Raw genomic sequence first — 22,183 nt, 5'->3', positions numbered from 1 at the left:
AAGATGCGTAGTGCAAACCAATTCTTCCTTTCACCTTCTCTTTCCTTTCCCTAGAGCCAGTCACTGTACCCGTTTGTGGATTATAGTTATCTTTTTAATGGCTGCACAACAGTCCATTGAGTGCAATGTTTTTCAGAGTGCAGGCCATCATCACTAGTGGGTTGGGAAATAAATTTCATGGGGCTCTAACAAGCTTTGGTTTGTTAATGCGATAGATTAGGATAGGAAGTAGCAGAGAGCATCACACATAGTAAAGATAAGTATTATTTTGGGAAACCTTTTCAGTTCAGTTTTATACACACATGTACACACACAGGTTCTCTCACACATGCAAACACTATAATACAATATAGAATGTATTTTTTTACTATGAGTCATGGTTAAAACCACGTGAAATATACCAGTGTAGTAATAATTGACATGGAGGTTGTTTATGTTTTCATTATTATAAATAATGCAGGGAACATGCATTTCCCCCTCATATTTGGATTTTTTTCTTAGTATAACTCCCTGGAAGTGAGGCTATTGACTGAAAGGATATGAGCATTTTAATTGACCTAGTCAAGTTACTTTCCAAAAGCTGTGTCCCATTTCCTATTTAATACATGACATCTGGACTTTGTTCAGCATAGATTATTTCAAACACAGTTTTTTTCTTGTGCATTATATATGTGATACATATTATCTTAACAAAATGGGATAATTTTTCCCCCAAGTAATATTAAGTGAACATTTTCCTGTTTTACTAAATATTCTCCAACAGCCACACTTCTCATTCTGGGGCAGCTTTTCTTGGATGTAGGGTGTGAAGGATACCTACTCTAGTAATTCTCACCCATTTTTATGATTTATACCTTATATACTTTTATTTGTTTATCTTTAAATTGCTTTTGGAAAGCATTTTATTTTTTTAAAGTCTCACCTGAGGATATATTTCCACTGATATTTAGAGAGAGAGTGGAAGGGAGGGAGAAGGGGGCAGGAAGACAGGAAGAGAGAGAGAGAGAGAAAGAGAGAGAGAGAAAGAAACATTGATGTGAGAGAGACTCATCAACTGGTTACTTCCTGCATGCACCCTGCCAGAGGCTGGGGATCAAACTTGCAACCGAGGTACATGCCCTTGACTGGAAATTGAACCCGAGACCTTTGGGCCCTGGGTTGATGCTCTGTCCACTGAGTCAAACCAGCCAGGGTGAAAGCTTTTTATTTTTAAATAATTTTAGATTTGCAGAACAGTTGCAAAGACACTTTCCCTAATATTATATAACTACTAGAGGCCCCGTGCATGAAATTCGTGCACGGGTAGGGGCTGCCAGCCCAGGCCTCCCATCCACCAGCAGCCTGCCACCGCCGGCCAGGGCCTCCCTTCGCACCCACCTTGGCCTTGCACCACCCGCTCACCTGCTCTACCATTCCGCCACAGTCCCGCTCTTGTCTGGGCCCATTGGGGCCAGCAGTGCCTCCACTGTCACCTGCTGCCAGCGCCATGTCAATGACGCCTGCCATGTTCCACATTGCCCCCTGGTGATCAGGTCAAACTCCTGCCCCTAAGTATAATTTGCATATTAGTCTTTTATTATATAGGACTAGAGGCCGGGTGCACAAAAATTTGTGCACTCGGCAGGGGGGGAAGGGGGGGCCCCTCAGCCTGGCCTGTGCCCTCTCGCAGTCTGGGACCCCTTGGGAGATAAAGATCTGCTGGCTTAGGCCTGCTCCCGGGTAGCAGAGGGCAGGCCCAATCCCTAGGTGCAGCCCCTGGTCGGGCTCAGAGCAGGGCTGATTGGGGAGTTGGGGCGCAGCCCCCTGTCATGCACAGAGCAGGGCGGATTGGGAGGTTGTGATGCCACCCTCAGTCATGCTCAGGGTAGGGCCGATTGGGGGGTTGGGGCACCGCCCCCTGTCACACTCAAGGCAGGGTCGATGGGGAGGTTGCGGCGCCACCCCCTGTCACGCACAGAGCAGGGCCCGCTGATCCTGGTGCTGGGAGGCATATTACCCTTTTACTATATAGGATAGAGGCCTGGTGCATGGGTGGGGCTGGCTGGTTTGCCCTGAAGGGTGTCCTGGATCAGGGTGGGGGTTCCTACTGGGGTGCCTGGCCAGCCTGGATGAGGGGATGATGGCTGTTTGCAGCTGGTCACACACCCTTCAGGGTGGGGGTCCCCATCAGGGGGTTGAGGAGCTCCCCCGTGTCACTCACAGAGTAGGACCGATAGGGGAGTTGGGGCACCGCCCCCTGTCACACTCAGGACAGGGCGGATCAGGGGGTTGGGGCACCGCCCTCTATCACCCACAGAGCAAGGCTGATCAGGGGGTTGGGGCGCCGCCACTGTCACACTCAGGGCAGGGCTGATGGGGAGGTTATGGCTCTACCCCATCACACACAGAGCAGGGCCAATCAGGGGGTTGAGGCGCTGCACCCTGTCACACACAGAGCCGCAGGGCATTCAGGGGGTTGGGGAGCTCCCCCCTATCAGGCACAGAGCAGGGCCGATCAGGAGGTTGGGGCACCTTCCCCTGTCAGGAACAGAGCAGGGCCGATAGGGAGGTTGTGGCCCCGCCCCCTGTCACACACAGAGCCACAGGGCAATCGGGGTTTGGGCGCTGCCCCCTGTCACGCTGATCCCGGTGCCGGGAGGCCTCTTGGCTCCGCTGATCCTGGTGCTGGGAGGCATATTACCCTTTTACTATATAGGATAGAGGCCTGGTGCACGGGTGGGGCTGGCTGGTTTGCCCTGAAGGGTGTCCTGGATCAGGGTGGGGGTTCCTACTGGGGTGCCTGGCCAGCCTGGGTGAGGGGATGATGGCTGTTTGCAGCTGGTCACACACCCTTCAGGGTGGGGGTCCCCACTGGGGTGCCTGGCCAGTCTGGGTGAGGGGCTGAGGGCTGTTTTCAGGCCGACTGAAGCTCCCAACTGCTCCTTTTTTTCTTTTTTTTTTTTATTCTGTGCCAGCTTTAGCTCTGGCTTCAGCTCTGAGGCCTCTGCTGCTGAAAGAAGGTATCTGGTTTGTTTCGGTTCTATAATCGAAACAGTGTATAACTCCAGCTCTGAGACCCCGGCTTGCTGAAAGCAGGTTTCTGGGGTTTTGTTTAGCTTCTATATTTGTTACAGTGTTTCTTAAACTGCAAGCTCAGAGGCCGGCAAGGCAGGCGGGGAACGTTGGAGTCCTCCGTCACTGAAGCAAGCAAGCCTCATGTTAGTTTCAAGCTGCCTGGCAGCCGGCCGCCATCTTGGCTGGCAGTTAATTTGCATATCTTGCTGATTAGCCAATGGGAAGGGTAGCGGTTGTACGCCAATTACCATTTTTCTCTTTTATTAGATAGGATTATATAGGATGGCACCATTATCAATAGGTATAATGTAAACTAGGGTCTTAACTAGAGACTTGATTTGGATTTCATTAGTTTCTCCCATGCAGGTCCTTTTTCTATTCCAGGATCTAATCCAGGACCCCACATTAACAGTCAGTGGGTATATCTTTTAGTCTCCTCCAGTCTATGACAGTTCCTCAGCCTGTTCTTGTCTTTTATGACCTTCACACTCTTGAGGAGTGCTGGTCAGGTACTTTATGTAATGTCCCTCAAGTTAGGTTTGTTTGATGTTTTCTCATGATTGAGGTCATGGATTTGGGGAAGAACACCACAGAGATGAAATGCCCTTCTTTGCGGATCTTGTCAGGGGTATATGATGTCAACAGGGCTCATTGCTTGTAATGCTGGCTTTGATCACTTGGTTAAGACCATGTCTGCCAGGTTTCTCCTCTTTCAAGTTGACTATTTCTGCCATTACAGTTAATAAATATTCTGGGAGGGATACTTTGCAATATCCTATTTCTCTTTGAATTTTTACCCACTAATTTTAGCAAGACAAAACTAAAAGCAAACAAAAAACTTACATACCTTCTTTTCCATTGGTCTAATCAATGAGATCACTGAAAATGGAGTTAGTAGCTGGTTCTCTTTTTTCTCATGCACATTAAGATTAAATATAAAAAGATTGAAAATTTAAAAATAATGTTTGTCCATATATTACTTATAGTCATCTTGTATACACACTACACTTTGAAAACCCTGGACCATTCTGAGGTGCTAAGCACCAAATTGTTTAGGTTCTAAGGAGATATTGGTGATCTCTTATTAATTAGATTGATTCGCTTGTTAGTTGGTATCATTAGTTTATACATTAAAAATGTATCAATGGGCCTTTGTACAGAGCCCTAAACTAGGATTCAGAGTTGAGACCGAGTTCTTCCTGAAGACTATTAAGGCTGGAGGGAGGATTAAGCTGAATAAGCCACGATACACCAAAATGCAAGGCAGTGAGCACAGCTGACACTGGAGTAGTGGTTGTTGCAAGGAGCGCAGGTAGGGATGAGAGTCCTGGCCAGCCAGGGACAATCAGGGAGAAAGCATGGAAGAGGCGACAGAACTGGGTCCACATTCCCCATGTTTGCCTGGAATTTATTCTGCGGGGTACTCCTTTCCCAGGCTCAAGGCATTGTCTTGGTTATATCAAGGAAAAGCCATTTGAGTCTACATTCCCCTCATTCCTCATCTGCTCCCCCCACCCCCCTTGTGCCCAACCTCCCCATCCTGAAGCTTCAGTCATGACAGATTAGGGTCTTGGCTGAGCTCAGAGTTCTAAGCCATGTAAGCAGGAGGAACCCATTATGCAAGGGTGAAATGGTGCTTTAGAGGGGCCGAGGATTGCCTCCTCAGTACAGTCTTGCTTGGCCCCAAGGCTGTGTTTATGTGGCCCAGTGTTAAAATGCTCGGATTTAAGGGGCAGTGATCAGAGGCCTGTGGATTTGAGAAATTCCAGGAAGTTAGCCCATAGATGAGCATTGTGACAGATACCCTGTGAGACTGGATCAAGCCAGTGAGTACCTGTACCCTGGGACCTGAACTTTGAGCTTCGCATTGAGAGCTGTGAGCTGAGTGGGGGTGAACTAGGGCTGCAAGGCTGGCAGACAGAAGGAGAGTGCTCAACCCAGCGTTAAGATGTCCCGTAATCGTTTCACCACAGGGCGGTGGGATCTATTATGGGATAATTATAGTCTGAATCCCACACTTTTCTAGTTCAGAGCCTTAGGTTTGGTTGGTAGGGAGGTGGCGGAGCGGGGGGGGGGGGGGGGGGGCGGGGAGGAGTTGGGTGGGTGAGGGGTGGAAGATGGGTGGGAGGCAGGTGGGATTAGGGCAGGAATAAGGACCTGGGAGAATTCCCTTCCACAAATGCCAAGACTTGCACATGAATGGGCATTGCCGTTTTCCCAGGAAGGCAGTGCATGCGAGTATGTGTATCAGTGGCCAGCACACTGGGGGTCCTGCCAGATGTGGCTCTCAGACAGAGGAGGACTGGGCTTGCCATCTGGAGGGAGACATTCAATTCATTGATTGAAAGGCCCCAGTAGTGCCCATGAAGAGACTGCTTGATTTGCAGGAGGCAGATTGTCTTCCAAGAGAACTTAGTGCCAATTCTTCTGCTTTGTTAAGGCGGCTTTGTGTCAGAAGATGGCTCGGCGTGCGCCCCTGGCAGAGCCTCAGTCTTCTTCCAGGCACTTCCCTGGCCATTTCCTAGCCTCCACATCCTGTGTTTGGCGTCTTGCTTCTCCAGGCAGGAAGCCTGACTCTCCCATCTTTTCCTCTAGGAAAGGCTGCCTTTGTTGTTGTCAGTCTTCTGTGTGATCCCAGGCAGATGACTCCAGAGCCCCAAGCCAGGCGCTCTGCTGAGGGGGTTCGATGGAGACTCTGTAGCCCCTGAAATAAGCTCTTTCTGCTGCATTGGACTCATTCAGAAAGCAACGGGACTAGGTGACTGCAGTAGAACATCCCAGCTAGAAGGACCCTTGGAGAACAGCTAGTTCCAACAACCCTCTGCTTATCTGCAGGAAGTATGTAAGGGGGCAGGGACTTGCTCAAGATCTCAGCACCTAGAGAGCAGGACCTGGGCTCCAGGCTGCTGACTCCCTACTCCTGGGTTTTTAATTCCCCGTCCACATTGCCTCTCAGAGGAAGGAAAAGAAAATAGAAAGCCCCAAAAGGGCTCTGGAACAAAAGCTGCCTGCTCACATGGCAGCCAGAGCCCAGGGTAGGAGAATTGGGCAGGGCACATAATGGTTCCCTTTACTTGGGGAGAACTGGGTGTCTTCAGGGGAGATGCTGCTGGACCCCAGTCTGATGGGTGTGGGGAGCTAGGCTCCCTGGAGGATCTGAAGTTCTATTGCAACTCTTAGGCATTCTAAGATCCAACCAGTGTGTTAAAACAACAGCTCACTTTTCTTGAATCTTCCTTTACCAGTAATCCCCAAAAGAAGGAGTGACTTCTTTAGTCTACTAAAAGATTTAGTCTACTCCTGTGTTTTCAGGTACAGAATTTCAGTTGTTTTATTATTTTTTTTAATCCTCACCTGAGGCTGTGTTTACTGAGTTCTAGAGATAGAGGAAGGAGAGGTGGGAGAAAAAGAGAGAGAGGGGGAGAGAGAGAGAGAGAGAGAGAGACATTGATGTGAGAGAGGAACATCGATTGGCTACCTCCTCTACATGTCCCAACCTGGAATTGAAACTACAGTCTTTTGGTGTACGGGACGATGCTCCAAGTAACTGAGCCACCTGGCCAGGGCTAAGTTGTTTTTAAAGAGACAAGAAAATATGATAAAGCCTTCTAGTGACCCATGTCCAGAATCTAATTATCATCTACTAGTACATATATATTCTCTTGGTGCACATAGGTCTATCCACCAAAATCCCCTCATCTTATGAAGAGGCCACCTGTCTCTGTGTTGTTTGTTTGTTTGTTTTAGTCTTTTTCAGTGATTCATTTATCCCCCTCACATGAATTGATTGTGCACTGTGAATGAAATACTGAAGTGGATAAATCTTAAGGGGCTCATGACTGTGAGGGAGACAGGGGTACAAGTCACAGTGGTAAAGTGACATAAACACCATAATAAAGGCATCTTCAAGCTGCTGTGGGCTTGCAGAGTCGACAGACATTCTGCCAGGAGATCAAAAAATGTTTCACAGAAGACGTGTTAACCGAGCTGGGCGTTGGGGCAATCGGATTTTGCTGTCGAGGAAGGAGAGACACTCAGGTAAAGGTAACAGCTGAGAGGCGAGGGCAGGGAGAGGAACAGTGCTGTCTTCGGGGCACCAGGTGGTGTGCTGCGTCTTGCCTAGAATGGGGTGGCGGCGGCAGGGGAATTGTGGGCAGGAGATGAAGCCAGAAAGGACTTCAGATTTTGTGGTAATGAAGCTCATGAGAGGGGCTTGGACTTAGGCACACTGCTCCTGCTGTTACTGAGGCCTCAGTATCCCTGCCCCCCTACCTCCAGACAATAGTTTTTAAAATTTCTTTTTAGTAACGGAAAAAGGTTTTTTTTTCCAAAACTTTTATACCCGTCTCCAAATTTTAAAACATAAAATGACTTTTTTTTTTTTTAAGTAAAAATGTATTTTCTGTAAGCACAGTGACCTGCCCAGTGGAGGGGAAGTGTTTTTGTCCCTGAATGGAGCTGACCCGAGAGAACCTTCTCATCTATGGGATCCGGGCCGTTCCTGGTCCCGTTTGCTTTGGCAGTGGCGCTGGCGGTGGAGCGCCTGGGAGTGGGCACTCTGGTAACGGGAGAGGCTGTAAAAGCCGGGAGCACGTCCCGAGAAGAGTGACCTTACGAAGGAAGTTCTGGGAAACAAACCACAGGGAGACTTTACAGGAATTTTCAATTGAGCCCATAGGCAAAGCACATGAGGGAAGGAGATGTAATTACAGTTTGTTAGTCTATGAAAAGATACAGTGAGTGACATGAAATGGCTGTTCACAGTTTCTCCTTTCTGTAGGATAGGAAGGATGGGGTTTTATGCGTTCATCTAAGCCAGCGGTTCTCAACCTGTGGGTCGCAACCCCTTTGGCGGTCGAACGACCCTTTCACAGGGGTCGTCTAAGACCATCCTGCATATCATATATTTACGATTCATAACAGTAGCAACGAAAATAATTTTATGGTTGGGTCACAACATGAAGAACTGTATTTAAAGGGCCAGAAGGCTGAGAACCACTGATCTAAGCAAATATTTATTGAGTGCCCGCTGTGAGGTGGGCCCTGTACTAAATGCAGGAACTATGGTGGTTACTAAAAAACAGCCCGGGTTCCTGTTCTTATGGAATCATAGGGGAAGACTGACATGAAGACAGATATCGCACAAATGGGCACAAACAAACTAGGGTGAGTGCTGTGAAGGGTAAGCTCTCATTTAGATCGGAGGACCGTGGAGGAGTTCTCCGAGGAGGTGAGAGGCAAGTCAAGGCATGGTGAGTAAGCGTCATCCAGGCGAAGACGGGTGTGGGGGAGTGTCCCGTGCAAAGGGGAACAACCTGGAAAAAATCTGGGAGTTTTGGGGAACTACAAGGAAGCCTGAGTAGCTAGCACGCAGAGGGGGAGGGCAGGAAGCGTACTTGGAGGAGGCTGGAGAAGGGTCATGCTGAGCCTCTTAGGTCCCGGTAAGAATTTTGATTTTATCCTAAGTGCGATGGGAAATGACACAATCTGGTTTAAAAGGTGATTCAGACAGCTCCACGGAGAAGGGAGAAGGGAGAAGGGAATTGTGAGGGCAGGAATAGAAGCTGGCCCAGCTGGGAGGTTTTTGCCGTAATTAAGGGGAGAGATTGGGGTGGCAATGGAGGTACAGAGAAATGGACAGATAAGAGACATATTATGGAAGTAGAGTTATTTGGAATTGGTAAATGGAGTGGATGTGGGGAGACAGGTAGGGAGATGGTTGTCTCCCGGGTTGCTGGCACAAGTGTGCCTGTGGGCTTCTCAGCAGGTACTAGACCGCTGAAGGCTGTAAGAGCCCTACCCTTCAGCACAGGTCAGGTAGGACTGACCTGCCTCCAGCCTCACAGAAGCTCTCTCTGGGCTGCAGACAGGCCCTAAGGAACCTGTACAGCCCCAGTATGCCACTAGGGGGAGCATGGCCTGCATTCCCTGTCAGGTCTGGAGGGCTTTTTGAAGTTTAGATTGCTTTCAAGACTCACTTGTATCAGCTTCAGTACTCGGCCTTGGCCCCTGGCCCCTCATTCTTCTTGGGAAAATGCCTGACATATGGCAGTTGCTCAGTAAATCTTGGTATAATATTATATTGGTGATAATGTGAATAGTACCTTATTTTGGAAATGGATGGGCATCACCTCTTCTTTCTCAGTATGGAGATGGGACAAGGGGAATGTGCATGTGGAAGGTCAGGAGAAGAACCTGCCCTGGGCAGGGATGCCTATTGGCAGTGGGAAGAAGGGAAACCTGAGTGATTCGATGGCCTTGAACGTGTTGTTTCATTCTCTCTTCCTTTGGGACACTAGGGCCTGGAGGGATTTCTGAGGGGCACTTGGGTCAGGTTGGGCATTTCACGGGTGATCGGGTGTGCACCCTCTTTAAGGCTCTGTGTCCTCTTCTTTGGGGGGGGTGGTGGAGGGAGGGAACAACTGTTCCAGGGTTTTGTTGTTTGTGGTGAAGAGCAATTGGCTTTCACACGTTAACTCTTTTTATGCTCATCTCACCCCTATCGGTTATGATAGGTTTTATAGATGGAAGCTGGAGGTTAGATGATTTGCCCAAGTGCACATGGCTGGTGGTTGAGCCAGGCACTGCCAAGACTTCTGACTCCTGCCCTTCTCGGTGCTCTTGGAACTAGTCTGCTTAATATATATGGAAGAGAGGCGGAAGGCTTGGGAATGATTTCTAGATCAGTGGTTGCCAACCTTTCGGACCTCACGGACCGTCACTAGTGATCCACGGACCACCGGTTGGCGACCGCTGTTCTAGATCTGTTATTTTCTGGTTCTATGGCCTGTGGCAAGTCATTTGACCTCTCTTAGATTTTTAAAAATAAAAACTGTTAAGTTAGTATGATAATACCTAACTTTCAGGCCTATTGCATTGAACAGATGAGTCAAGAATTGTGAGAGTATTTTGGAAAAATATAAGGTAATTTATAGCTATAGAGCAGGACTTTTTCCCTCTAAAATGTGCACCAGTACTTCCACATCTCATAGGTGCTATCATAGAGTCTTCAGACTAAAAGGATGGTGGTCAGGCCTACGTCACCATCACGCAGAAAGATTCTCCCTCTAGCCGGTTGCTCAGTGGTTAGAGTGTTGGCCTGTGGACTGAAGGGCCATGGTTTCGATTACAGTCAAGGATGCGTACCTCCATTGCAGGCTCAGTATTTAGCCCCAGTTGGAGCCTGTGTGAGATGCAACCAATAGATGTATCTCTCTTACATCAATGTTTCTCTCTCTCTCTCTCTCCCCCTCTCCCTCTCCCCTTCCCTCCCTCCCCCTCCCTTCCATTCTCTCTAAAATATCAATGGAAAAAATATCCTCTGGTGAAAATTAACAACAACAACAAAAAGATTCTCCACCTCCCCCTGGAACTCAGCCTTGTATTTTATAACTGGTTATCAAAAAAGTTGTTCGTTTGTGAGATCACGTGGCAGTGTACTTTAGCAGAAAGTACACTGGACTAGGTGGCAGTGAACTGCTCTCTACTCTTAGTTCTTCAACTGCACAACTAGCTGTAATTGTGGACTAAACATTTGATCTTTCTGAGCCTCCGTTTTCCTATCTATAAAATGGCAATACTGGTCCAGTACATTTCAGAAGGTTTTGAGGATCAGACAAAACAGTGCATGTAAAAGAAGGTTACAAAGCATAAATGCTCACAGGGGGTTAAACTTAGAGGGCCTGCTGTGTCCTAGGCACTGTGCTCCCTCCTGGACAGAAGTGATACTATTACTGGCCATGACAGCAGCTCACAGGAAGCCTGGGCTGTAGCTGCAGGCCCAGAGCAGGGAAGAGAGATGAGGATGTATCCCCTTTGTTGCTTGGGCTACGACTCTGGACTTGCCCAGGACTCTCACTGGTCCTGACCTAGTGTCTTTCCTCTCCATTGCAGGAAGATGAGAGACTGCTTGGTCACCAGCACTAGTACCAGGAGGCCCTGCACTGGTTAAAACCATCGCCACGACCTGGGCAGGCAGCAAGGTAAGCAGAGAGGCCAGTCCAGGCGAGCTCCTGGGATGGGAATGCATTTCCGCCTCAGCCGCTGCCCGGAAAATCCCAAGTGCACAAACAAGTCAAGGCAATGCATCTGGGTCCTCCTGCCCGTATCCAGGACCCAGAGGAAGGGCTTGCTTCCCCTCCAAGTGCTCCAGCTACCCCCCTCTACCCCCCACCCCCCTCCAAGCCGGGATTCTTCCAAGTTATAAAAAATGAGACACTGGAGGGGAAGAAAACAAGTCCTCTCACTGTCTTCTCCCTTCTCCCCTCTGAGCTGTTTAAGCAAGTTCCCAGGAGCAGCCCAGAGCCTTGTTTGACTGGACGGGAGGTAGGAGGAGTGGAATGCGTGCAAAAACCGAGCTGATCAAAAGACAGTGCTGTTTCATGGAAGCCTCCCAGAGCTAGAGAGTGAGAGGGGGAGAGAGAGAGAGGGAGAGAGGGAGAGAGAGAGCACAGCAAGCGAGCGCTGGCGAGAACAGGGTCTCCATGACAACTGGCCTGGCCGGCTAGCAGTGCTCTGCTCATTTGGCTGGAAGGAGCGCCACGAAAGGTCAGAGGAAGGCGCTGTGGGAAACTCGCAGCAGGTATCAGAGCTCAAGTGAGTGGATTTGGGGGCCCTGGGCTCCCTGACAGACTGTGGTGTGAGCCAGACTCTGCCGAGAATGGAGTGGGCAGGAAAGCACCGGGACTGCCAGGTAAGGTCTGCTCTGGGATCGGACTGTTTTCCTCCTGTCCTGACCGTGGTCTCGGGCTGCTTTCTGGGAGGCAGGCGAGTGACTGTGCTCTCTGCTCAGGGCCGGGGGCTCAGGAATGATGTCATGCTCCAACAGTTGGATTCTATTAGCTCAAGGAGGAGGGATACAGCCAATTTTCTTGACTTTGCAAGTCTAGCTGATCTCACTCTTGCTGAACCTGAAGTGTTTAGACTTCACCATAGAAATCGTCTTACTTTTATTTAGAACAAAGGCTTAGGATATTTTCCAGGATGGATCTTATATAGAAAAAGTGAGTTTTCATCACTCCAGCATCGTGCTTATAGTTCTTACATGGAAACTCCGGTGTCTTTTGAGTGGCTCCGTTTGTTCTGTGAACACTGTCTGTTTTGTCTCTTGATGCTGCTGTGTCTGACCTGTAATGAGAAAAAAAAAAAAAAAAAAAGCTAATGAACTCAGCTAGGAGCCTGTGGTGAGTTGCAAGTCTCTGTGGAGCATTTATTAGGACAGATGGACTGTCTTAGGGATAGCTAAACTGGGCTCAGTGTGTGTCTGTGTGTCTGCCTGCCTGTCTCTCTCAGCTCTGTAAGCAGCAAGCTGTCCTCCCTCATCAATAAGGTCCATCACAGGCTTTCCTTAAAGATCTGTTGGGGTGGGGAGGGTGCTAGGGGACGGGTCTTGGGGTTGGAGGGTCTACAAAGAGGTTTCTTAACCAGATATTTCAGAGTGAGCTCTTGGTGGCAGCTGCTAGGAGCGAAGCTGCCAGAGGAGGCAGGAGGTGCTGGGGTTGTGCCGACGGATTCCCAGGGTTAATATTTTAACCAGATCTCAGGGCACGCAGTGTGCTCCTACTGTTTGTCCTCTGTTTTGGTAAAACTTGTTCTGACCTAGCGGAGGATTGTGTGGGGAGCGCGGTGTGGCCTAGGAGAGGAGACCCACCCAGAAAGGCACGTGCACAGGTGAAGGGGTCGCTAGGTTGTCAGTGGTCTTATTAGGAGGACTAACGCAGTGGGCACTCCCTGCAGCGGAGACCTGTCAGAGGATGTGCTTCCACCCCAGCCAAGCTGCGTCTTACACTCCTGGACCTCAGGCGACTTGGGTTTCTCTGTGGGATGAAGGAACAGCTGCTGTCCTGGCTCTTCGTTTTTTCTTGAACTTTCTGAACAGAATGTCTTTTGTATTCTGGCAAACAATGAGGGGGCCTTCTGATTCATTCCGGGTCAGCTTGCCAATGCAAGCACTGGCCATCCCCATTGCGGGCTCCTTGAGTGTGGACGTGTACGCATGAATGTTGTGGCCTGAGGGCCCACAAGGGCGAAGTCAGTGGCCCTGGACCTCAGATGGGCCACTTCTAAAATGAGGCCTCTTTTCACTACACTCTAGGGACCCCCTGCTTGGTTGAAATGTGTTGTACTGGGGGAGGGGGACGATGCTATTGGTTGGGATGAAAGTGGAGCCTCTGAAGCAGGGGGCCCTTCAGTGGGCAGGACTGACCCAGGATCTCAGTTCTCCTCCACTCGTGTGGTTTACGGCTAGGACCCCTCAATTCTGTCGCCCCACACGTGGGAAGGAAGAGGCTAGCAGATGACCTTTCTTTGGATGTTGCAGACAATTAATGGATCTGGGGTTAGGAGACTTGAGTCCATGGCCAGGCTCTCAAGGTGGACACGGGCAAATTCCTGACCTCACTGACTTCAGATTTATTAGCTGTGGGATGGAAATAATGATAAAACTGTTTCTCAGGATTGTTAAGGGAAGCAAATGAGATAATTTCCATGAACGTAATTTTAAACAAGTCAAGTCCTATGCAGTGTAAGATGAGTTGAAATTTGAAGGACGGCCCAACTCCCTCTGGAAAGTCACTGCCTCTCTGCTCTGGTCTCCCCACTTATCTAGCGCCCCCTTCTCTTGTGCATTTATAAATAAAGATGAGAAGAATCTTAGAAGACTTCTTTAAGATGTTACAGTGCTTTCTTGGGTTGGGAAGTTGAGAAAGAGTGGTGTTCACTGTAGACTTTGAGCCTCATGAATGACCTTCAGAGATAACCCTTTCCTTAGGTCACTTGACTTGTTTTAGTACCGAGGAGAGGGATTCCAAGAGACCCCTGGCTTTCCCAGTGCCCCACGGCTACCTGGCAGGCATGCTGCCATCGATGTCAGCAGCTGGAGGAGAGGCTGCTGCTTGCCAGGGCTGCTTCCCTCGTCTGCTGGGTTCTGCTGGGGAGACTGTGTTGCAAGGTCAGGGAGACCTCTCTCCTCTGCTCTCCTCTCTCCTTTGAAAGGCAGGCCTCTAACTGGCAGGAAGAGTTCCTGCTCTGGAAGGCCCCTTGGGGGCTGGGCAGCTCTTTCAGGAACTTGTGTGGCTACAGCTTAGAGGGAAACAAGAAAGAAAGAAACAAGGAAGTGGGAATTCCAAGGGCAGAGATACTTGATATGCCGTGAGGCTGTGCCAAGGAACAGAATTGAAGGGGAGGGGAGATGCCAGCCAGGGCACCCCAGATCTGTCCTCAGGAATCTGTAGGGATCATGGTATACTAGGTGGGGACACAAGGAGGGGCCGGGCACCCAAGGGGGCCTCAGCTTTTGTTGTCAGACCAAGAACCCTGCCAGCCATGCCCTGGAGTGGTGTCTGGGAAGAAGCCCCCGAAAAGACCCAGAGTGGGCTGATTTTTTATTTTATTTTTAAAAAACAATAGAGCCCCATTTCCAGGTGAATCCCGTCACCGCAGCTTCTGAGGCCTGCAGCTTAGACTGGGGCTGCAGCTGTGCCCACTCCTTGTCAGTCCAGCTTCCCAGAGCTGGGTCACAAGTTGGATCCCTCCATCTTCCTTAAGGAGCATTGCTGTTCTCACTGTCTTCCCCTTCCTCACCTCCCCGTCCTGCACACTCTCCCCCCGGGCTCCCTCCTCTCTAAAATGAGAATGGTCAGTTACCCAGGGAGGTTGGAACTTTGAACTACCTTGGGGGACAGGCCAAGAGCATCCTTAATTCTGCTGGCTCTGCCCCGTCCCTGGAATGAAGGGCTTGGGTGCAGTTTGGAGGGGCACCCCAGACTGCAAATGTCCTAACCACTTGGCTGGCCTGGAACTAAGAGAGGCTGTGCTCCATTCTCCACCCCCTCTGATTCTAAGAACTGTTTTGAGGAGTTCTGCCTGGCACCTGAGGGAGGTGGGAGCCCTCCAGAGCACCTCCCTGCTGGCTGGTGGGACTGAGGGGCTGAAGAGCATGTCTTCCTATAGCTTCTCTTAGCTGTTCCCTGAGAGACTCCGAATGTCCAAAGTGGGGCCCAAGAGAGTTTCCTGAGGCAGCCAAGCAAAGGGAACATGTATCCGAGCCCGCAGGAGGCCAGGCAGCTTCCCTGCAGAGCTCTGGGGTGGCCTCCCCTCTGTGCTCTGCACTGGCTGGGAGGAGAGGGTGTTGAGGGCAGGCTGGTGGGAGGGGGAGGGGAAATCGGCTCCCAGATAATTGAGTTCTTTGAGTTAGAGGAACCATGGAAAGTGGAGAAGGGGCCAGGAGGGCATGAAAGAAGAAAAAAAAAAGACCATCTGGCATAGTCTGCAGGGATTTCTCTCCAAAGCCTGTGGGAAAACTCGAATTAGTGAGTGCCTTCTTCTGGGGGTGGGGAGGGAGACTGTGCATCGATTCTATGCTGGGAGGAGACACTGCGTACATGTGTCTCGGTAGGTGGGTGGGGGGAAATGCTGGGTACGTCTGTCTTAGGGGAACATGCCACATAATATTGTCTGATTGAAAAAACTTGGGATCTCTGTTTCTAGCCATAGGCCCTAGAAAACTGGTGTGTGTGTGTGTAGGTGTAGGGGAGAGGAAGATGTTAAATGAGTCTAGACTACATTATTGAAGGATTTTTTCCAAAGATCCCTTCTCCTATTTTTTTTGGCTCCGATACCCTGTTGTTGTAGGGCTGTTGAAATTATCACAATATTCTCCTCATGTAAAAACTGCCTGGATGTTGATTGTACTTTTCTTATAAAGGGTGAATTATATGCAATTAGGGTATGAGGCCTTCTCAGCCAGAGCTGACCTGTTCCTCAGGGCTTGTTATGAAACCACCTCACTTTTCAAAAATCTAGACTCTTGTTCTGAGAGACTTGTCCCTGAAGGGGTTTGTATGTGAGCAGGAGATTTGCTAAGAGGAAGCAGCACTGTTTGGGAAAAATGAGATGAATGGAAGGTTATGGGAATCATGATCTGGAACAGTAGGAAAAAGGGAGAGGCCCTGGGGAGGAAGATTGGAGAGAAGACAGTTCTCAGGGAAGGCAGGGGTGATAGATAGAAAAGGGTTACCTGGGTGGACCTAGGAGGCCTTCACAATTGAGCAGAAGGCTGGTCTGTCCCACGGGACTCAAGGAGACCGTGCCGTGTAGGTTCTAACAAACCCTGGGAAGACAGGGGTGGGTGGGGGTGGCTGGCATTGGGATTGAACTCCTGTTCATTTGCTCTTGGGCTTGGCAGCATCTCTGGTGCCCATATGCTGTCTTGGTCTGTTCACCCATTTAGTTTCACCCATTTAGTCACTGAACACAGAGGATCTGGGCCAAGAGCTGGGCAGGATCTAAAAAAGCATCAAGTGTGGTACTGATGCCCATATATGTTGTGGTTATTTCCTCCCCAGAGCAGGCCTGATTAAGAGAGGAGAACCATAGATCTGCTGAAGTATAGGGTTTTCGTGTCAGGGTTAATGACTCTCTCATGCTTTAGGCTGGGAAAAAGGAGAAGGGTCCGACTCTCAGATGCTGATTTAAAGCATTTAAAACATGGTCTGAATGATGGAAGAGAGCCAACTAAAGGACTGGAAATATGAAGAGGGTGAGGGTTCTCGGCCTGTGTCAAAGCTTTTCTGAGAGTGTCAGAAGATGGGGTGTGAGGGAGGAGGTGATAGGAAATGGGAAAATTGGAAAGAAAACTATGAAGTCGCCTGGGTTTTAGAACTACCTCGCTTCATGGAAGGAACTGAATTTTGATGTGCTCACTTGTGTCCTGGAACACAGGCTCTCTTATGGAGTTCTGATAACTCAGTTGTCATAAATTACTTTTAAACGAATCAACCTGTGATGTGTTTGTTCAACTGGATAATCAGTGAGTGTACGGTGCTGCCTTAGAGCAGCTCTGATGGAACCATTTGCACTTACTATAAGTCTTTTACCTTTGGTATGGTGCAGTGATTAAGAGCTGGAGCTCAAGAGTCTTTTAAGCCTACATTTAGAACCTGACAGTACTACTTACTAACTGTGTGACCTTGCAACCTTGGGCAAGTTATTTAATGTCTCTGAGTCTCAGTTTTCTGCAAGGCATCTATAAAATGGATATAGTGATAGTACTTAGCTTGTTGGAGTTGTGGTGAGGACAACATGAAATGACACCTGTAATGCTCTCAGCCCAGAGCCTGGCACACAGTAGATGTCCAATGCTTTCCATTATCATTACCAACTTAGAGCAGCATCTCCAAGGAGGTAAGGCTGGCCCCTCTTAATCAGGTTGGGGTTACTGTGTTGGGCAGGTCAAATCAGATTCTTCTTTTAGTAGGAGTTTCCACTTTGCATTTTCTTCATCTTTCTGTCACGACCCCAGGAGAGTCTCTGAGGTGGTCCTTCTCAAACCAGCTTCACAGGCTCAGCTTTATCATCCTGTAGGATGCTTACCCTTAATGGTCAGGGGAGATTAGAGCTGCCTCTTGCCTGCCCTTTCCTGTAGGCCAGCCCCTTGCGGTCCTCCTTAACCCAGCACTGGAGGCCCTTCGCCAGCTGCCCCTAGTGCTCTGCACTCAGGCCACGCCAGTGCTCCTCTCTCCACATCCATGAATTCCATGGACGTCTCCTCCACCACCCAGCTCAGAGCACAGGCTTTGCAGCCAGCTCTGGAGATGCGTAATGTGGCTCTTCTTCTTCCCATCTGTGGACCTCTGGCAAATTAATCTCTGTAAACCTTAGTGTCTTCACCTGCAAATTGGGAGTATTGTTACTCATCTCAAAAGTTGGTTGTAGTCTTTTCGCCATCTTCCTATGCCACCATAGTCGTACACATGAATGTCCTGGCTGATGCTCCGAAGAGTATCAACAGTGCCGAAAAGAGTGGCAAACGCCAGGTTCTTATTAGGCCGTGCTCCAAAGTCAGCCGCTTTCTAACTGTGGTGACGAGGCATGGTTACACTGGCGAATTTGAAGTTATTGATGACCACAGAGCTGGGAAAATTGTTGTGAACCTCACAGGCACAGGTTAAACTAGTGTGGACTAATCAGCCCCAAATTTGATGTGCAACTGAAAGATCTAGAAAAACGGCAGAACAACTTGCTTCTGCCCCGTCACTTTGGTTTCGTTGTACTGGCAACCTCAGCGGGCCTCATGGACCACGAAGAAGCAAGAAGAAAACACACAGGAGGGAAAATCTTGGGATTCTTTTTCTAGTGACATAATGCAAATGTGCAAGAAAAATGCCTCAAAGGAGAAAAAACTTTGTTGTAAGGGTTAAATGAGTTGATTTATATAAAGCACTTATAGTATAACTAGGGTTCCTAGCACGAATATGCTCTCAGTGAATGCCAGCTGCTGCTGTTAGAGACCTCTCCCACCATGCATTTCTTTGCCTGCCTTCAGCAGGAGAAGGAGCCCTGGCCAGGTAGTCCGCAGACCCGAGCTTTAGTCCCGGCTCTACCTATGACTTGCTGGGTGACCCTGGGGACGTAACATGGCTTCTCTAGGCTTCGGTTTCCACTTCTAGAAAGTGGGAGGTTTGGACTGAGTGTTTCCATCAACATTCTGCCTTATTTTTTCCGCTAGATTCCCTGAAGTTCTATGAAATTAAGTATAATATTCTATTCATTTTATCTCCCCAAATTGGCCAACATATATAGTTTATGTTTTAAAACTATTTGAGTAGCTTTTTTTTTAAAACCTCAGCAGCTGAATTCAAGGAAGCATTTCTACTTCATACTCATGACCTGGAGAGCCAGGAACCTGTTCTCAGATGCACATGGCTGGGCTCCAACAGCTTGCAAAGAGGCTCCAGCCCATAGTAAGCTAGGAAGCCCACCAGATCTGTAAGAAGGAGGTGGGTCTCAGTTGGTGCTGCTGGGAAAATTTGGGTTGACGTGTGTAGAATCCTTATTTGTTCTGCTGTGTGGACTTAGACCAGCTCTGGGATAAATATGGTCATCCCTGTTTCCTCCTCTCAGTGGAGAAAAATTGCCATGTTCTGTGACCGACTCTCTTCTTTAGAGTTTTGAGTGAGCCAGTTGTGCTTAAAGACAAACCCATGTGATGGGGGAATGCCGGGAGCTGGTCCATGCTTGCTGTTTCAAGGGACCTGGCATATATGGCATACTGTTCTTAATATGTTTGCTCACCTTCTTGGCACTATGTGTTTTAACCAAGGTCACCTCTCTGAGAAAGGTTGTTTCCCCAGGTAGGGATTTTCCCCTGAAGTTAGGGAGGGAATAAAACCCCTTAACTAAGTGCCAGGCGGGTAATTAATCACTTTAACTACGAACAATCATGCTTAAGCTACATAATCTTTACTCCCTGGAATGGAGATAAGAAACGCCCTAACCTTTGGAATAGAGATTGATAGGATTGGAATCAACTGGTATAAATACAGATGTAACAAGACAACAGGAGACAGAACCTAGACACAGAACCTAGACACAGAACCTAGACACAGAACCTACACAGAACCTAGAGACAGAAGAACTTCGCTGGAGAGAACATGGCAAAAGATCCTGGACAGAAACTGGACACAGAACCTAGACACAGAACCTAGCGAGAGAACCTGGCTGAAGAACCTAGAGACAGAACCTGGCTACAGAACCTGGATAGAACATGGCAAGAGAACCTGACTAGAACCTGGTGACTGAACCTGGCTGGAGAACCTAGCGAGGGAACATGGCTACAGAACCTGGCTGGAGAACCTGGCTGGAGAACCTAGCAAGAGAACATGGACACAGAACCTGGCTGGAGATCCTAACCAGAACTTTGCTGGAGATCCTGACCAGAACTTGGCTAGAGATCCTGGCTAGGCTGCTGATCAACTGAACGCTGTCTCCGTGTCATTCCTTCTTCGCCGACTCTGTCCACACCTTTGAGGACCCCTGGACCTGCTGGGGTTGGACCCCAGCTGGGGAAGAGTCATCCAATGAAAGCGTAATGTTTAGAGCCAGGGCTCTGGACTATTGGGGTCAAATTCTGGCTCTGCCACGTAGAGAAGTTACTTAGCCTGCCCCTGCTCCAGTGCCTCTTCTGTATAATTGCATGGGGTTGAGGCCTAAGTATCAGGTGCCTAGAATAGTGTCCTGTATCTAGTGCTGAATGGAACGTAAGAAATTGTTGTAGTTGTAAGCCAAGCAGAGTTTGTTTCTGAGTGGCTAGTTTGTTAGGTTTGTTCTGCTGAGAAATGTGAGGTGATATCCCCGTCCTCTATGTCAGGGGTGGGGAACATCTAGCCCTTGGGCCGTATAAGGCTGGAGAAATCATTTGGTCTGGCCTTGCCAAGGCATTAGGGGTGAGTTAATTAGGGGTGAGTTTGACCGAATACAACAGGCTAATTTTTAAGTTGATAATTTTGTATGGCCCTCGACTGATGTTATAAATATGCAAATGGCCCTTGGCAGAGAAAAGGTTCCCCACCCCTACTCTATGTCTTGGGCAGATATCTAGTATCAGCAGAGCAGTCATAAGTGCCCCCAGTCAGTACCTAGATCATAGCCCTGGGGCTTTGCTGTGGTGAAGAAATATATAAACCAGAGGGGAATCGGGGTGAGCCTAAGGAGCATGTCCGTTGAAAGGCCGCTCTCTGATGAGTAATGTATGTTGCATGGCCCTGGAGTAGGGACGTGGCAGAACCCTGTGTGAAAGAGCAAGATAGGAGCCAGGCTAAAGGAGAGTGTAAGCTCGGACAGACGGTGAGGTGTGAGGAGCCGGCAGGTGGTTGTGGCTAAGACAGTAAGTGGTGTCATAAAGCTCCGGGCACTTTGTCTTCCCAAGAGACATGCTGACTCCGGGCCCCAGCAGCGACCCCTCGGACTGCTCAGAAGAGCGGGGGATTGAGATGAGGAGGTCCTAATCTGTTCCTAACGAGAATGAGCAGCACACACGGCTTGGTGCATCTTATCTGCAAGTGTAATTATAAAGAGATTTCCTTCTCCAACTGCACGAAGCAGAAACTTTCGCTGCCAAACTTAGCAGCATGTTTTAAGTCCCTCAAATCTCCTTTGAGTGCTACCAAAGCTCGCAGCTTTGTTGTTATCTCTTGTTGAAATACAGCCTGGGAAGGTCATATCAACAGTGCCAATTTATGGGCCTGCTGAACCCAGGCAGGCCTAGGGCAGAATGGGGAGTTCCTGGGAGTAGGTGCTTCACAAATTTTCTCTTTGAATGAGGCTGTCTATAATTTAAGGTTCCTTTGCTTGAAAAGACTGAACACTGAAGATTAGAGTCAGACATTTTATTTCTTCTGTTTTACTTCTGGAGGCTCCTACAGGCAGGAGTTCAGACTCCATAGTAGCTCCCTGTACACTCAGAAGCTCAGCTGTGGTGTGACTTGCATTATGCCCTACATTCCTCATTGGAGGCACGTATTCCTGGAACAATGTTGTGCCAGAATCTCCCACCCTATTTAGTTTGTTACCAATTTTTGATTTACCGTGAAAGGAGTGAGTGATTAAAAGAGGAGACGACCAGACGGTGTACAAACCACACATGGGGCTTTGTACTCGCTTGTAAAGATCTGGGGATAAGAAGGTCAAACCCGTGTGTGTATGTATTTGTCACATGGCAAAATGGGTGCCAATAGGAAAGATCATTAAAGAACCCGACTGACCCTGGCAACTAGAAAGAAGTATGGCACTTGAATGCAGGAGGGGCAGCTGAGATGAACTTGGCAATGGCAGGGGCCGTGGTTTGCAGTTCGTGACTTGACTGACTCAGCTGCTGTGGTCAGGGAATTGAGATTTTGGAATCTAGAAAGGGAAGAGCGCACGGAAGTCCCTTGTTTTCTTTGCCTCCTCCTAACCCCTGACTCACTCACCCTTTTGGATTCAGACACAAATGGCAAGACTGCCAGAGAAGTTGCTGGTTTCTGAAATGGACCGGGCAGCACTGCCTCTCTGAGTTTGTCAGCGTGGCTGAGCTGCGTCTGGGAGAGCCAGAGTGAGGATAGGATGCTGGTGGCAAGAAGGGCAGCGGGTTTTGTTGACTCTGAGGAAAGGTCCCGAAGGGAAGTGGCAGGGATCAGGTTTAAAAGACAGCAACGAGGAACAACTGGAAATGTTTGTTTTATTTAAATTGCATTAAATGGAAATAAAAAGTTGTGTTGTTTTTGGTTTTGTTTTGTTTTAAATCTCAAAACCCAGAGGTGGGTTTCAAAATCAGTGCTATCCAGATTTCTTGTTACCTGAACAACACCCAAGG

The 22,183-nt window shown here is 48.8% G+C and overlaps 1 protein-coding gene and 1 pseudogene across 7 annotated transcripts in view; both read left to right on the top strand.

Moving 5' to 3' along the window:
- Positions 1 to 22,183, top strand: part of DENND2B (DENN domain containing 2B) — a 181,967-nt gene that overhangs the window by 63,855 nt on the left and 95,929 nt on the right. Inside the window, exons 1-2 of one of the 7 annotated variants that reach the window (XM_036325291.1) lie at positions 8,391 to 8,495; positions 10,948 to 11,036. The gene's annotated coding sequence lies outside the window, so the exon portion shown is untranslated. Of the gene's footprint in view, positions 1 to 8,390; positions 8,496 to 10,947; positions 11,037 to 11,264; positions 11,747 to 22,183 lie in introns of those variants that run through there. The other 6 variants (XM_036325290.1, XR_004970405.1, XM_036325292.1 and 3 more) reach the window with 6 other exon arrangements.
- Positions 16,552 to 19,117, top strand: LOC118665409 (annotated as a pseudogene).

The sequence above is a fragment of the Myotis myotis genome, unplaced genomic scaffold, assembly GCF_014108235.1.
Source record: "Myotis myotis isolate mMyoMyo1 unplaced genomic scaffold, mMyoMyo1.p scaffold_m19_p_10, whole genome shotgun sequence".
In the NCBI taxonomy this organism is placed as follows: domain Eukaryota; kingdom Metazoa; phylum Chordata; class Mammalia; order Chiroptera; family Vespertilionidae; genus Myotis; species Myotis myotis.
This window is presented reverse-complemented; position numbering and strand designations above follow the sequence as displayed.